Below are 16,183 nucleotides of genomic sequence, written 5' to 3'. Positions count from 1 at the left end.
ACATTCTTTTTTTTTTTTTTTTTTGCGGTACGCAGGCCTCTCACTGTCGCGGCCTCTCCCATTGCGGAGCACAGGCTCCAGACGCGCAGGCCTAGTGGCCATGGCTCACGGGCCCAGCCGCTCCGCGGCATGTGGGATCTTTCCGGACCGGGGCACGAACCCGTGTCTCCTGCATCGGCAGGCGGACTCTCAACCACTGTGCCACCAGGGAAGCCCCAAATGCACATTCTTGAATTACTGCTCTCATAGTTCACCTTTTCTAAATCTCCTTTCGTACCTTTGTCAGGTAAGCCACATCCTGCACATCCCTCAACATCTAGTTCACTGTTTTGTTATATTGTAAAGTCTTGTTTAATATGCAGCCTGTGGTGGTGTCTCCTTTCTCTGTACTCATATAGAACCTATCATTGTGTTGAGCCTTATGTTTCTAGTTATTTTTTTGTATTTATGTCTTATATTTCCAACTAGATGCTGAAAGATTCTTAGAGGCAGGAATTATTTGTTATATATCTTTGTATCTTTGCCACTTTGTCTAACGGGGTGCAGGCTTTTGGTTGCTTGTAATTTTTCAGAACTCTCGGTTGCAAGTTAAAGAAACCGAACACTAATTCAAGTAATGAAGAAGGTCCAGGGATGGGTCTGGCTGAATATTTAGTCATGCTGGATCAGGTATCCAAATTTTTTATCAAGAATTTGTCCTCCTGCTTTCCTTTGTCTTGGCTTTGCTCTCAGGTGAGAGCTCCCTAAAGTATGCCTTCTGGTAGTAGAGGAAGAGTTTCCTTCTCTCAGTAGATTCAGGGAAAGCTTTGGGGCTGATGATTATTGGTTTTATTGGACTGTCTTGGGTCAGGTGCTTGGCCTGAGTTACATGGTTATGTCTTGAGAGGGGAGGTGGGATCAGTTGCCCTTTCTCTTTCATGACATTTGCACTGAAATTGGAGAATGGGTAGTTCCTTAAAGGAAAAGGTGGGCTTTTGTGCTGGCAGATGGGAAATGGATGCTGACAGGCAAAAACAAGATGCCCATTGGGAATTTCAGTAAATGTTTCCTGGTTGATCACGTAAACTTCTAGGAAAGAAGTCAGATTTGTAGAGATTCCATTTTTTCACCTTCATCCAAAATACTTATTGTTAGAATAGTGCCGTGTAATCTCTGAACCCTTCATAGTCACTGTTGGAGGTGGATGTAAATGTGATATGATGTATGACTTTGGCTCCCCATTGATTTATCACCAGAGCTGAAAGGTTATTACTCTCTCAAGGATGGATTAATAACTATGCTTAGGTGCTTGAACCTTTGAATAGGCCCTCAAAGTTTTTTTGTGGAAGAGTGAACAGAACAGTAATGAAATCTCTCACTGTGGATTGTGATGATGATAGCTTAGTGGGTTATGATAAAACTAAGTAGCATTATCAACAAATTAAACTGTGATTCTGTTTTGGATTCTCTCTCTGAGAGCTATGTTGTTTATAAACAACTTCAAAAGTTGTTTATAAAACATATAAATGGTAAGCTTTGAGGTTGCCATTATTTCAAATATAGTGGTAAGGACATGTACACTAAGTTGGCTGACAGGGTTTTTGACTGCCTTTTTTTTTGTACATTGAGAAGTTAAGATCAGAGATATTTTAAGTACAAAAACTGAAGTCATATATTGGTCAACTTGCCTGAAACCCAGCCAGTGAAGATCTTAATGAACATTGCAGACAATGAACAGAGTATTAGGAAGATTAATTTCCATGAGAAATGGATGCTAGACAGGTAAAACTGAGATGTCTACTGAGTGTTCAATTAGTCTGTGCTGATTGATCAACTTAACATCCCTGTAGATCAGACTCAGGTTTGTGTGGATTCTGTATATTTTTTCACCTTCATCCCAAACACTTTACAGCTAGGCAATGTAATAATATCTTTGGATAAAATTATAGATAATCTTTTATCATTGAATTCTGTTTAGTGTTGCGTATGCCCTTCTTAGCTAGTTAAGTTTGTTTGTTTGTGTGTGGGAAAAGAGCAAATCAAGCATAAATACTTTAGTGTGTTCTTTAGAAATCAATGTTCTGAAATCTCTGAGATAGTTAATATTTATTTTATTCAAAAATATTTATTGAGTACTGCCTTAATTTTATTTTTAATCTTTACTTTTTAGAACTGGAAAATAAGCAGAAATCTACAGCTGGTACCACTTCGAATATTAATTTGTTCTTACAAATGTTTTAATCAACGCAACCCTAATCTCTTTGGAATTGCTCAAGTGTAGAGCAGGTAAGAAGCTCATTTAGAGCCTCACATGATTTGCCCCATCAGCTCTGCACAGTCAGATTTGCCTTACTTAGGATACCATGCTCTTCTCTTTGTCAATACATTGAGTAAAGGAAGAAAAATAATTTAATTGTGAAGGTCCCAATTTAAGCACTACAGTCTACCTTTAGATTGTTTAGACTCTAAGTGTGCTGTTTCTTCTTTGACTTAAAAACAAAATAAAAAATGGAAAAATAAAGATCAATGTGGCAAATGAGTATTATTTTCTTCTGTCATTTTATGAATACCACCCTCCTTTTCTAAATAGTATTAAGGACTTTGATGGGGACAAGTGTTTATTTTATGCATGTTTTGCAAATGAAAAAGAATCACTTTTTAGTGCTAGATAGTTCAACTATATTTGTATGATTTCATCTGAGCTCTTATTTTCTAAGTGGCACTAAAGTCTTTTTTTTTCTTTCTTTTATTAAGGTAACATTAGTTTATAACATTAAGTTTCATGTATACAACATTATATTTCAGCTTCTGTATACACTACAGTGTGCTCACCACCAAAAGTTTAGTTTCCATCCATTGCCATACAGTTAACCTGCTTTACCCATTTCACCCTCCTCCACCCCACTTCCCTTCTGGTAATCACTAATATGTTCTCTGTATCTATGTGTTTGTTTATGTTTTGCTTGTTTTATTTTATTATGGTTTGTTTTATATTCCACATGTGAGTGAAATCATATGGTATTTGTCTTTCTTGGACTTATTTCACTTAGCATAATATGCTCAAGGTCCATCATTGTTGTAGCAAATGGCAAGATTGCATCTTATATTTTATGACTGAGTAGTATATATATATATATATATATATATGCCACATCTTCTTTATCCATTCATCCATTTTTGGGCACTTAGGCTGTCCCCATAACTTTGCTATTGTAAATAATTCTGCAGTGAACATAGGGGGCATATATCTTTTCAAACCAGTGTTTTTATATTCTTCAGATGAATACCCAGAAGTAGAAGAGCTGGATCATATAATAGTTCTAGTTGTAATTAAAAAAAAAATTTATTGGGGTATAATTGATTTACAAAATTCTGTTAGTTTCAGGTATACAGAAAAGTGAATCTGTTATACATAGACATATATCCACTCTTTCTTAGATTCTTTTTCCCATAAGCCATTACAGAGTACTGAGTAGAGTTCCCTGTGCTATACAGCAGGTTCTTATTAGTTATCTATTGTATATATATGCCATTTTCAGCAACATGGATGGACCTAGAGATTCTCATACTGAGTGAAGTAAGTCAGACAGCAAAAGACAAATATCATATGATATCACTTTGAGATGTGGAATCTCAAAAAAGGCTACAAATGAACTTATCTACGAAACCAAAGTAGAGTTACAGATGTAGAAAATAAACTTATGGTTACTGGGGAGTAAGAGGCGTGGGGAGGGATAAATTGGAAGATTGGGTTTGACACATACATATTTTTAATTTTTTGAGGAACCTCCATACTGTTTTCTATAGCAGCTGCACCAATTTACATTCCCACCAATGGTGCATGGGGGTTCCCTTTTGTCCACATCCTTGCCAACACTTGTTTCTTGCCTTTTTGATAATATCCATTCTAATGGGTGGGAGGTGGAATCTCATTGTGGTTTTGATTTTCATTTCCCTAATAATTAGTGACATTGAACATCTTTTCATGTGCCTGTTGGTCATCTGTATGTCTTCTTTGGAAAAATGTCTATTCAGATCCTCTGTCCATTTTAAAATCAGGGCTTTTGTTGTTTTATGAGTTCTTTATATATTTTGCATATTAACGCCTTATTTGATATATGATTTACAAATATCTTCTCCCATTTGGAGGTTGTCTTTTCATTGTGTTGATGGTTTCCTTTGCTGTGCAAAAGTTTTGAGTGTGATGTAGTCCTTTTTCTTTTTTCTTTTTTTCCCTTTGCCTGAAGAGACATATCCAGAAAGATGTTGCTAAGACCAGTGTCAAAGAGTGTGCTGCCTCGTTTTTCTTCTAGGAGTTTTATGGTTTCAGGTTTTACATTCAAGTCTTGATGTTTATTTTTGTGTATGATGTAAGATAGTGGTCTAGTTTCACCTTTGGTTGTGGCTGTCCAGTTTTCCCAACACCATTTATTGAAAAAACTATCCTTTCTCCATTGTATGTTCTTTGTTCCTTTGTTGTAAATTAACTGTCCATTTATGTGTGAGTTTATTTCTGAACTCTCAATTCTGTTCCACTGATCTGTGTATATGTTTTTCTGTCAATACCATGATGTTTTAATTATTTTTGCTTTGTAGTGTAATATGAAATCAGGAGTGTCATACCACCATCTTCTTTTTCCTAAGGGACACTAACATCTTATTGACTAAGATAAAACCTTCATTCCACTTAAAATTGAGTAGAAGCTGAAAACCCAGGCTTGGTTACTCCTAACATCACTTTGTTCTTGCTTTTAAAGCTTTAAAAAATTTTTTCCACAAGAGAAACTGACAGAAACCAGGGAAGTAGTGCCGGGATGAGAATTTGACTCCTTTTCTCTGAAGGACAACAGAAAAGTAGGGGAAAAATTATGAAAATATATATACAGTTTGCATAGACCAGTAGTTTTTGGAAGTGTGGTTCTGTCCAGCAGCATCCACATCACTTGAGAACTTGTTATAAGTGCAGAATATCTGTCCCCACCCCAGACCACTCAATCAGAAACTGGGGGAGTATGGCCCAGCAGTCTGTGGTTGAACAGCTCCTCCAGGTGATCTTGATGCACACTCTTATTTGAGAACCCCAGGGACAGATTAAGATAAATTTGCTGTGGGTTCAGAAAAGCAAGAAATTTAATTATAATTTATTTTTAAACCCCACTAGAAATATGTTTCTTCATGTAACTATTTGGTGGTTCTTCTTGTGGAAAGCTGAGTGATTTCTCATCTTACATATATTTTATTACCATGTTACCTTCCTAACTAGGCCCTTTATTAGTTCACTTCAGGACATACTCCTTCATGCATCAGAGTTGTCTCTGGCATACCTAGGAAGCTAATCAATGGAGCACAGCTGAGAGGCTATCAATTCCAAAGAAAGCAAGGGTCAGTCCCCGCTGAGACAGAGTCGGGCCTCGAGGTAAATTTCTAAAGGCTCCATTAACCAAGAATGCATTTTAAACAAAAATAAAAAACAAGGTACAAATGAAAGTCATAGAAGCTCACTTAAAAATGAGTTACAGGAATAAACTGTATGTTTATTGAGGGAAAACTACTGAGAAAATTGATTTTGATTAGGGAAATATTTTTATACAACCTATGTTGTTGAAAAGAGTGTTTTGTTTACCATTTTAATATCATGACTTCAGCTGCAATTTATGTGCTGTCTTCGTTCTGGGGAGAAAACAGTATTCATTTATCTACGTACTCATTTATTCAACAAATATTTCAGGTACTCTTGAAGCTCAGGGGACATGAAGAGACTCTTGACTCTCTGCCTCCACATTTTCACCCCATCCTCTTCATATCTCAAGGCACCGAGACTTAGTTTCTGCCCTATTCCAAAACTGGTCTTTCAGAGGTCATCAGTGACTTCCTACCAATCCAGCTGCTCCTTATCTGGCTGTTCTTCTCTGTAGGTTTGGGCTCGATTGACCGTCTTCTGCCTCTTGGAACTGTATGCCTTAGGATCATTCTTTATTTCTCTGATGGCCTCTTCCCCATACTTTTAACTGAATTCTCTTCTATACCTTCATTCAAAAACAAGGGTTCTATGAGATTTCTCTACTTAGTCCCATTTTATTCTCTCTTAGCACTTTTTCTTTACCTGAAGGAACTCACCTACTCTTATCAGTTTCATTTAGCTTCATTTATCACACCTAGGTGGGTAGCTGCTAACTCTCTTTCATTTTTAACCCATATTTCCAAGCTCTTCAATTTCAACATATCTAAAATAGAGTTGATTCTCTTCTTCACAAATTATTTATTCATGTATTAGGCAAATATTTATTGAGGGGTTACTGTCTACCAGGCACTGTTTTCTGTTCTGAAGATATAGCAATGAACAAAACTGACAGGGTCTCTGATTTCAGAAAGCTTATATTCTGATGGGGTGGGGGAGGCAAACAATAAAACCAGGAAAATAATATGGTGATATGTACTTTGAAGAGAAGTAAAATAAGATTCGAGAGATAGAGAAATTATGAGAATACTTTTTATACAGGGTAGTCTGTTTCTGATAAAGTAATATTTGATAAATAATCTGAAACAAGTGAGGGAATGAGTTCTGTGGGTATAATGAATAGGCATCAATTGAGTGTTTGAAAGGCATAAAGTTCAGGATGATACTAGAAAGCACCAAATAATTGAATGTGTGTTAAAGAGAAAGCATGACTCTGAGATCAGGAGATTTACTGTTGCTGGATGCATGGTCATGCATCGTGTCACCATGGGAACTAGACTGGGAAGGATGCATCTGCTTCTGCCCTGTGGGACGACCCTGTGTTCTGAATCATTATTTAATTAAATCAGAAATTAATCTTACTCCACATAAGTCTGGGTGTCTGTATGCATGTGAGTTTGTGGTCTCTTCTTGCCAATCTATAATCCTTCTGAAACATTGTTGGAATCTGAAACACTGCAAAATATTTTTATTTTCTAACAATTACAACCAACCTTTCTTTATTCAAGTGAAGTTGAAGTAATTGGAGCATTAACTTTTTGTGAATTTTTTGGATTAATATTTTTCTTTTTTTCTCTTCTGTGGGTACTCTCTGGAATTTTTTTCGTTCACTCACATTTGCCTCATAAAGACATAGGAGAGCTCTTGGAGGAAGGCGCTGTCGCCGCTGCAGCGGAGCCTCAGGCCACCCACCCATGCTCCTGACTCACCGCTGTTCGCCCTCGCTGAAGAACAAGTCGGTCAGGAAGCCGTGCCGTAGCCATGGCTTTACAGATACTGGAAAGACTCCCGTGGAGCCCGAGGTGGCGATTCACCGGATTAGAATCACCCTCACCAGCCGCAACGTGAAGTCTTTGGAGAAGGTATGTGCTGAACTAATCAGAGACGCTAAGGAAAAGAATCTCAAAGTGAAAGCACCGTTCAGATGCCTACCAAGACTCTGAGAATAACTACAAGGCAAACTCCTTGTGGTGAGGGTTCTAAGACTTGGGATCGTTTCCAGATGAGGATCCACGAGCGACTCATTGACCTGCACAGTCCTTCTGAGATTTTCAAGCAGATCACGTCCATCAGTATTGAGCCAGGAGTCGAGGTTGAAGTCACCACTGCAGATGCTTAAATCAACATTTTTAATAAATTGATAATCAGTTGTTAAAAAAAAAAGAGTAAAAAAGAGAAACTCAAGTCTCTTTTACTGTTATACATTGTTATCATCTGTGTTGTGGGGAAGTCGTTTCAAAGAGAAAAAAATATATTTTAGGATTAGTAATAATTCAAGAATAATTTCTGATTATTAACATTTCTGTGTTTCCCTTGTTTACATAATCCAAGATAGATTTTTCTCTATGCAGTTACGCAAGAACTCTAACAAGTTTTCAGAATGATGTTAGTTGAATCCAGTGGGTAAAGAATCAGTAGATCTTGGGACTTCCCTGGTGGCACAGTGGTTAAGAATCCATCCGCCAGTGCAGGGCACATGGATTTGATCCCTGGTCCAGGAAGATCCCACATGTCATGGAGCAACTAAGCCTCTGCACCACAACTACTGAGCCTGCAATCTAGAGCCAGGGAGCCTAGAGCCCGTGTTTCACAGCAAGAGAGGCCACTGCAATGAGAAGCATGTGCACCACAATGAAGAATGGCACCCGCTCACCACAACTAGAGAAAGCCCATGCAGCAATGAAGACCCAACGCAGCCAAAATTAAATAAATAAATAAATTAAAAAAAAAAAATCAATAGATCTAGCTAAAGTACTGATAATTGTTTTTCTATAATCAAAGCATAAGCCATTAAGGATATTTTCTCTTTCTGAAATTTATGTTGAACAACATTGTTTTCTTTGATACTATCATATTTGTTAATGGAGATTACTGAGAAAGTTTTAAATGAAGGTAGATTTAATTTTTTTTTGCTGAATAAGGCTTCTAAAATCTCTAAAATAAACACTTAGAACCCTCATTGGCATTTTTTCATAAAATAGCTCTTTGCATGATCCTTGTTGTGTAGGTTATTTTCTAGATGGCAGCTGTGAGATAATAAATGGCTGGAAGTCTCCCGCACTTGCTAAAGAATTGTTTTGCTTCTTGGCACAGAGAAAGTCCCTGTACAGATTTTCTGCACACGTGCTGCTGGAACTTTGGGAGCCTTCTGTAGGCCACAGGGCTCCATATCTCATGAAGGCTACTGAAGCTACCGGAGTTCAAGAGGGCCCTTGAGACCTAGATCAGACCTGGCACACCAGGATTAACGAGGAGACTTTTAAATAATTCTCATCCCACTCAGTGGGTGTCCTGAGGGTCCAGAGAAGTCCCCTATGGTGGAGGGGAGTCCAGGACATGTGCCCTGTTTCTCGGTACAGCATTGGAATGAGTGAAGATGACAACACTATAAGTAAACATGGGGGTTGGTGGCGGATCAGTGAGCTACAAAAGCTAAAAGAGCAAAGCTGCTTCAGAAAGAAGGATTTTAGATTCTGTGTCTTTATTCCTGCCCTGCCACTAGGTTCAACAGTACCTTTTTTTAGATTACATATATATGTGTTAGCATATGGTATTTGTTTTTCTCTTTCTGACACTTTACTCTGTATGACAGTCTCTAGACCCATCCACCTCACTACAAATAACTCAATTTCATTTCTTTTTATGGCTGAGTAATATTCCATTGTATAAATGTGCCATGTCTTCTTTATCCATTCATCTGTTGATGGACATTTAGGTGTTTCCATGTCCTGGCTATTGTAAATAGTGCTACAATGAACATTGTGGTACATGAGTCTTTTTGAATTATGGTTTTCTCAGCGTATATGCCAGTAGTGGGATTGCTGGGTCATATGGTAGTTCTAATTTTAGTTTTTTAAGGAACATCCATACTGTTCTCCATAGTGGCTGTATCAGTTTACATTCCCACCAACAGTGCAAGAGGGTTTGCTTTTCTCCACACCCTCTCCACCATTTATTGTTGGTAGATTTTTTGATGATGTCCATTCTGACCAGTGTGAGGTGGTACCTCATTGTGGTTTTGATTTGCGTTTCTCTAATGATTAGTGATGCCATGCTTCTTTTCATGTGTTTGCTGGCAATCTGTATCTTCTTTAGAGAAATGTCTATTTGGGTCTTCTGCCAATTTTTGGATTGGGTTATTTGGGTTTTTTTTATATTGAGCTGCATGAGCTGTTTCTATATTTGAACATTAATCTTTTGTCCATTGATTCCTTTGCAAATATTTTCTCCCATTCTGAGGGTTGTCTTTTCATCTTGTTTATGGTTTCCTAAGCTGCGCAAAAGATTTTCTTTCATTAAGTCCCATTTGTTTATTTATTTATTTTTATTTCCATTACTCTAGGAAGTGGGTCAAAAAGGATCTTGCTGTGATTTATGTCATAGAGAGTTCTGCCTATGTTTTCCTCTATGAGTTTTATATTTTATAGGCTCTGGCCTTACATTTAGGTCTTTAATCCATTTTGAGTTTATTTTTGTGTATGGTGTTAGGAAGTGTTCTAATTTCATTCTTTTACATATAGCTGTCCAGTTTTCCCAGCACCACTTGTTGAAGAGGCTATCGTTTTCTCCCTTGTATATTCTTGTCTCCTTTATCAAAGATAAGGTGACCATATGTGTGTGGGTTCATCTCTGGGCTTTCTATCCTTTTCCATTGATCTATATTTCTGTTTTTGTGTCAGCACCATACTGTCTTGATTACTGTAACTTTGTAGTATAGTCTGAAGTCAGGGAGCCTGATTCCTCCAGCTCTGTTTTTGTTTCTCAGGATTGCTTTGGCTATTCGGGGTCTTTTGTGTTTCCATACAAATTGTAAATTTTTTTGTTCTAGTTCTGTGAAAAATGCCATTGGTAATTTGATAGAGATTGCATTGAATCTGTAGATTGCTTTGGGTAATATAGTCATTTTCACAATATTGATTCTTCCAATCCAAGAACATGGTATATCTCTCCATCTGTTTGTATTGCTTTTGATTTCTTTCATCAGTTTTCTGCATACAGTTCTTTTCCTCCTTAGGTAGCTTTATTCCTAGGTATTTTATTCTTTTTGTTGCAATGGTAAATGGGAGTGTTTCCTTAATTTCTTTCTGATTTTTCATTGTTAGTGTATAGGAATGCATGATATTTCTGTTCAGTAATTTTGTATCCTGATACCTTTCCAAATTCATTGATTAGCTCTAGTAGTTTTCTGGTGGCATCTTTTGGATTTTCTATGTATAGTATCATGTCATTTGCAAACAATACAGCTTTACTTCTTTTCCAGTTTGGATTCCTTTTATTTCTTTTTCTTCACTAATTGCTGTTGCTAGGACTTCCAAAACTATGTTTAATAATAGTGGCAAGAGTGAGCACCCTTGACTGTTCCTGATCTTAGAGGAAATGCTTTCAGTTTTTCACCATTGAGAATGATGTTTGCTGTGGGTTTGTCATATATGGCCTTTATTATGTTGAAGTACATTCCCTCTTTGCCCAGTTTCTGGCGAGTTTTTATCCTAAATTGGTGTTGAATTTTGTTGAAAGCTTTTTCTGCATCTATTGAAATTATCATATGGTTTTTATCCTTCAATTTGTTAATATGGTGTATCACATTGATTGATTTGCATATATTGAAGAATCCTTGCATTCCTGGAATAATCCTCCCTTGATCATGGTTTATGATAGTTTTAATGTCCTGCTGGATTCTGTTTGCTAGTATTTTTTGAGAATTTTTGTATCTATGTTCATCAGTGATATTGGTCTGTAGTTTTCTTTTTTTTGTGACATCTATATCTGGTTTTGTTATCAGGGTGATGGTGGCCTCAGAATGAGTTTGGGAGTGTTCCTCCCTCTGCTATATTTTGGAAGATATTGAGAAAGATAGGTGTTAGCTCTTCTTTAAATGTTTGATGGAATTCACATGTGAAGCCATCTCGTCCTGGGCTTTTTTTTGTTGGAAGATTTTAAATCACAGTTTCAATTTCAGTGCTTGTGATTGTCCTGTTCATATTTTCCAATTCTTCCTGGTTCAGTCTTGAAAGGTTGTACTTTTCTAAGAATTTTTCCATTTCTTCCAGGTTGTCCATTTTATTGGCATATAGTTCCTTGTAGTAGTCTCTTATGAGCCTTTGTATTTCTGTGGTGTCAGTTGTTACTTCTCCTTTTTCATTTCTAATTCTGTTGATTTGAGTCTTTTCCTTTTTTTTCCTGATGAGTCTGGCTAATGGTTTATTTATTTCTGATCTGATCTTTATGATTTCTTTCCTTCTGCTAACCTCGGGGTTTTTTTGTTCTTCTTTCTCTAATTGCTTTATGTGTAAAGTTAGATTGTTTATTTGAGATTTTTCTTGTTTCTTGAGGTAGTATTGTATTGCTATAAACTTCCCTCTTAGCTTTTGCTGCATGCCATAGGTTTTGTGTCGTTACATTTTCATTATCATTTGTTGCTAGGTATTTTTTGATTTCTTTTTTGATTTCTTCATTGATCTCTTGGTTATTTAGTATTGTTTGGCCTTTGTGTGTTTGTATTTTTTACAGTTTCTTTTTTCCTGTAATTGATATCTAGTCTCATAGCATTGTGATCAGAAAAGATGGTTGACATGATTTCAGTTTTTAAAAATTTACCGAGGGTTGATTTGTGACCCAAGATGTAATCTGTCCTGGAGAATGTTCATGTTCAATTGAGAAGAATGTGTATTCTATTGTTTTTGGATGGATGTCCTATAAATATCTGTTAAGTTCATATAGTCTAATGTGTCATTTAAAGCTTGTGTTTCCTTATTTATTTTCATTTTGGATGATCTCTCCATTGGTGTAAGAGGGGTGTTAAAGTCCCCTACTATTATTGTGTTAGTGTCGATTTCCCTTTTTATGGCTGTCATCATTTGCCTTATGTATTGAGGTTCTCCTATGTTGGGTGCATAAATATTTACAATTGTTATGTCTTCTTCTTGGATTGATTCCTTGATCATTAGGTAGTGTCCTTCCTTGTCTCTTGTAATAGTCTTTATTTTAAAGTGTATTTTGTCTGATATGAGAATTGCTACTCCAGCTTTCTTTTGATTTCCATTTGCTTGGAATATCTTTTTCCATCCCCTCACTTTCAGTCTGTATATGTCCCTAGGTCCAACGTGGGTCTCTTGTAGATGGCGTGTATATGGGTCTTTTTTTGTGTCCATTCAACCATCTGTGTCTTCTGGTTGGAACATTTAATCCTTTTACATTTAAGGTCATTATTGATATGCATTTTTGTATTATCATTTTCTTAATTATTTTGGGTTTGTTTTTGTAGGTGTTTTCCTTCTCTTGTGTTTCCTTCCTAGAGAAGTTCCTTTAGCATTTGCTGTAATGCTGGTTTGGTGGTGCTGAATTCTCTTAACTTTGCTTGTCTATAAAGCTTTTGATTTTTTCATCGAATATGAATGAGATTCTTGCTGGGTAATCTTGGTTGTAGGTTCTTCCCTTTCATCACTTTAAATATATCCTGCCACCCTCTTCTGGCCTACAGAGTTTCTGCTGAAAGATCAGCTGTTAACCTTAGAGGGATTCCCTTATATGTTGTTTGTTGCTTTTCCCTTACTGCTTTTAATATTTTTTCTGTGTTTATTGTTTGTTAGTTTGATTAATATGTGTCTCCACGTGTTTCTCCTTGGGTTTATCATTTACGGGACTCTCTGCACGTCCTGGACTTGACTGACTATTTCCTTTCCCATGTTGGGCAAGTTTTTGACTATAATCTCTTCAAATATTTTCTCAGACCCTTTCTTTTTATCTTCCTCTTCTGGGGCACCTATAATTTGAATGTTGGTGTGCTTAATGTTGTCCCAGAGGTCTCTGAGCCTGTGCTGCATTCTTTTCATTCTTTGTTCTTTATTCCGCTCTGTGGCAGTTATTTCCACCATTCTGTCTTCCAGTTCAGTTATCCAGTCTTCTTCCTCAGTTATTCTGCTATTGATTCCTTTTGGAGTATTTTTAATTTCAGTTCTTGTGTTGTTCATTACTGTTTGTTTGCTCTTTCGTTTTTTTAGGTCCTTGTTAAACGTTTCTTGTATTTTCTCTATTCTATTTTCGAGATTTGGATCATATTTACTGTCATTACTCTGAATTCTTTTTCAGGTAGTTTGCCTATTTCCTCTTCATTTATTTGGTATTGTGGGTTTTTATCTTGCTGCTTTGCCTGCAAGATATTTCTCTCTCTTCTCATTTTGTCTAATTTATAGTATTTGAGGTCTCCTTTCCCGAGGCTGCAGGGTTGTAGTTCCTCTTGCTTCTGTTCTCTGCCTCTGGTGGTGAGGTTGGTCCAGTGGCTTGTGTAGGCTACCTGATGGGAGGGACTGGTGCCTGCATTCTGGTGGGTAGAACTGAGTCTTTTACCTCTGATAAGCAGGGCCCTGTCAGGTGGTGTGTTTTGGGATGTCTGTGAGCTTAGTGTGACTTTACATCATCTGTGTGCTGATGGGTGGGTTTGTGTTCCTGTCCCATTTGTTGTTTGGTGTGAGGCATCCAGCACTGGGAGCTGCAGGCAGTTCAGTGGAGCTGGGTCTTGGGTTCAGATAATGGCCTCCATGTGAGGTCTTTCCCTAGGGCCAGGAATTCTCTAGTGGTCCAACGTCCTGGACTCGGTTCTCCCACCCCAGAGCCTCAGGCCCGACTTCTGGTCAGGGAACCAAGACCTCACATTTCGCTTGTCCTGGCAATAAAGGGGATTAAAAAAAATTTTTTTTTAAAGACTAACAGAACCCCAGAAAAATGGTAAAAAGTAAAATCAAACAAACAGAAATGAGGAAACACGCACACACACAAAAGAAAAAAAAATAATCAAATAAAACAAAAAGCAAGAGAACAACAGACAAACAAAAGAACCCAGGAATGAAATCAAACAATTAAAAAGAAAAGTAACGAAAACACAAAACCACAAAACAAAACAAAAGCAGAGTGCCAACTGAAGAATGCAGCAAAGAAACAAAACAAACTGACAAAAATGATAAAAGAAAAGAAACTGGTGCCTGCATTCTGGTGGGTGAAGCTGAGTCTTTTCCCTCTGATGAGTAGGGCTGTATCAGGTGGTATGTTTTGGGGTGTCTGTGAGCATAGTATGACTTTAGGTAATCTGTGTGCTGATGAGTGGGTTTGTGTTCCTGTCTTGTTTGTTGTTTGCTGTGAGGCTTCCAGCACTGGGAGCTGCTGGCAGTTGGGTGGAGCCGGGTCTTGGATTCAGACAGAGGCCTCCATGAGAGCTCTCGGAGATTAGTCTTCCCTGGGGCTGGGAATTCTCTACTGGTCCAGCATCCTGGACTCAGTGCTCCCACTCCAGAGCCTCAGGCCCCACTTTTGTTCAAGGGACCAAGACCCCGCAAGTCGCTCGTTGTGGCAATAAAGGGGATTAAAAAAAAAAAGTCTAACAAAACCCCAGACAAATGGGAAAAAGTAAAATCAAAAAATGGAAACAGAAACAAGGAAACATGCCGCACACACAGAAAAGAAACAAAAACAGAACCAAATAAATCAAATAGCAAGAGAACAACCAGACAAACAGAAGAACCCAAGAGTGAAATCAAACAATTAAAATAAAAAATATCAAAAGCACACAACCTAAAAACAAAACCAAGCAGTGTGCCCACTGAAGAATAAAGCACAGAAACAGAACAAACTGATAAAAATGATTAAAATTTTTAAAAAAGGAAGAAACACAGAACAACAGAAAAGCAAAGTAGAAATGGAAGTATAAAAAAAATGTTAAAAAATATATGTTAAAGAAGATCCCAAAAGACTAAATAAAAAAAAGTGAAACAACAAGCAAAAAAAGCCATAACCAACAGCAGAGTGAGTCAAAACATATTTAAAAGAATAGTAATAATTATGTTTCCCTGAGTCTCAGCTGTAAGTGTCCTTGCATACACTGTGAGCCACAGCTCACTTCTGTCTCGCCAAGAGGCCCTCCTCTGCCTCCGGGCTGGTATCTGGACATGCTGTGGGCCCTGTGGGGACCATTCAGACTCTGATCTGGCCCAATTCCTACGTGTACTTGCCTCCAAAGTCCTCAGCTGCCAGAGCTAGAATGTTTTCATTTGTGGGAACACTCATTGTCTACTCAGATATTACATAGACACAGGGTCTACCTAGTTGATTGTGGGGATTTAATCTACAGCTTGTGCAGCTCATGGAAGGATTTTTGATCCTCTTCTTTAGTCGCCCCATCCCTGGGTTCAGCTTTGGTTTTATCCCCGCCTCAGCATGTGGTCCACCCAGAGGAGTCTGGTCCTGAGGCTGCCTTGGAGCTCTTGGGTCTGCCCCAGTGAGAACAGGGTGCAGAGGTGGTATGACTGCTTGGATCACAGAAGTCCTGGGATGCACCAAATGTTCAGGGAAGCCAGTGGCCACAGGTACAAGAGATATGGCCCTAGTGAGGGTCTTTTCTAGCTCCTGGCATAAGTGCGTGAGGACCAGCCCTGAGGGGGTTGTTTTTATTGCCCTGAAGCTGGCGTGTGAGGGTCAGCCCTGAGAGGGCTTCTTTTATTGTCCATGCAGGCACTGGCATGTGGGGAGAGAGAGGCTACAATGGTGGTTCCTCTCCTTGCGTGGGACTCAGCAGTAGTGCCTGCTGCCATGGCAGTCCAGTCTTCCTCCATAGGCATTCCTTGCTATGGATTTCCTCCCTCCCATCCCCTCAGTCTGTCTCCCCACAGCCAACAGCAGTTCTCACACTGGGCCTGTTCTCCCATCCCAACTCTCCAGCTCTCAGTCCCCTTGCACACCTGTGAACACACATCCCAG

The 16,183-nt window shown here is 38.2% G+C and overlaps 1 pseudogene; it reads left to right on the top strand.

Annotated features, from left to right (window-relative positions):
- Nucleotides 1–45: 45 nt before the first annotated feature.
- Nucleotides 46–7,556, top strand: LOC102976454 (40S ribosomal protein S20-like; annotated as a pseudogene).
- Nucleotides 7,557–16,183: the final 8,627 nt, after the last annotated feature.

The sequence above is a fragment of the Physeter macrocephalus genome, chromosome 15, assembly GCF_002837175.3.
Source record: "Physeter macrocephalus isolate SW-GA chromosome 15, ASM283717v5, whole genome shotgun sequence".
Taxonomy (NCBI): Eukaryota; Metazoa; Chordata; class Mammalia; order Artiodactyla; family Physeteridae; genus Physeter; species Physeter macrocephalus.
This window is presented reverse-complemented; position numbering and strand designations above follow the sequence as displayed.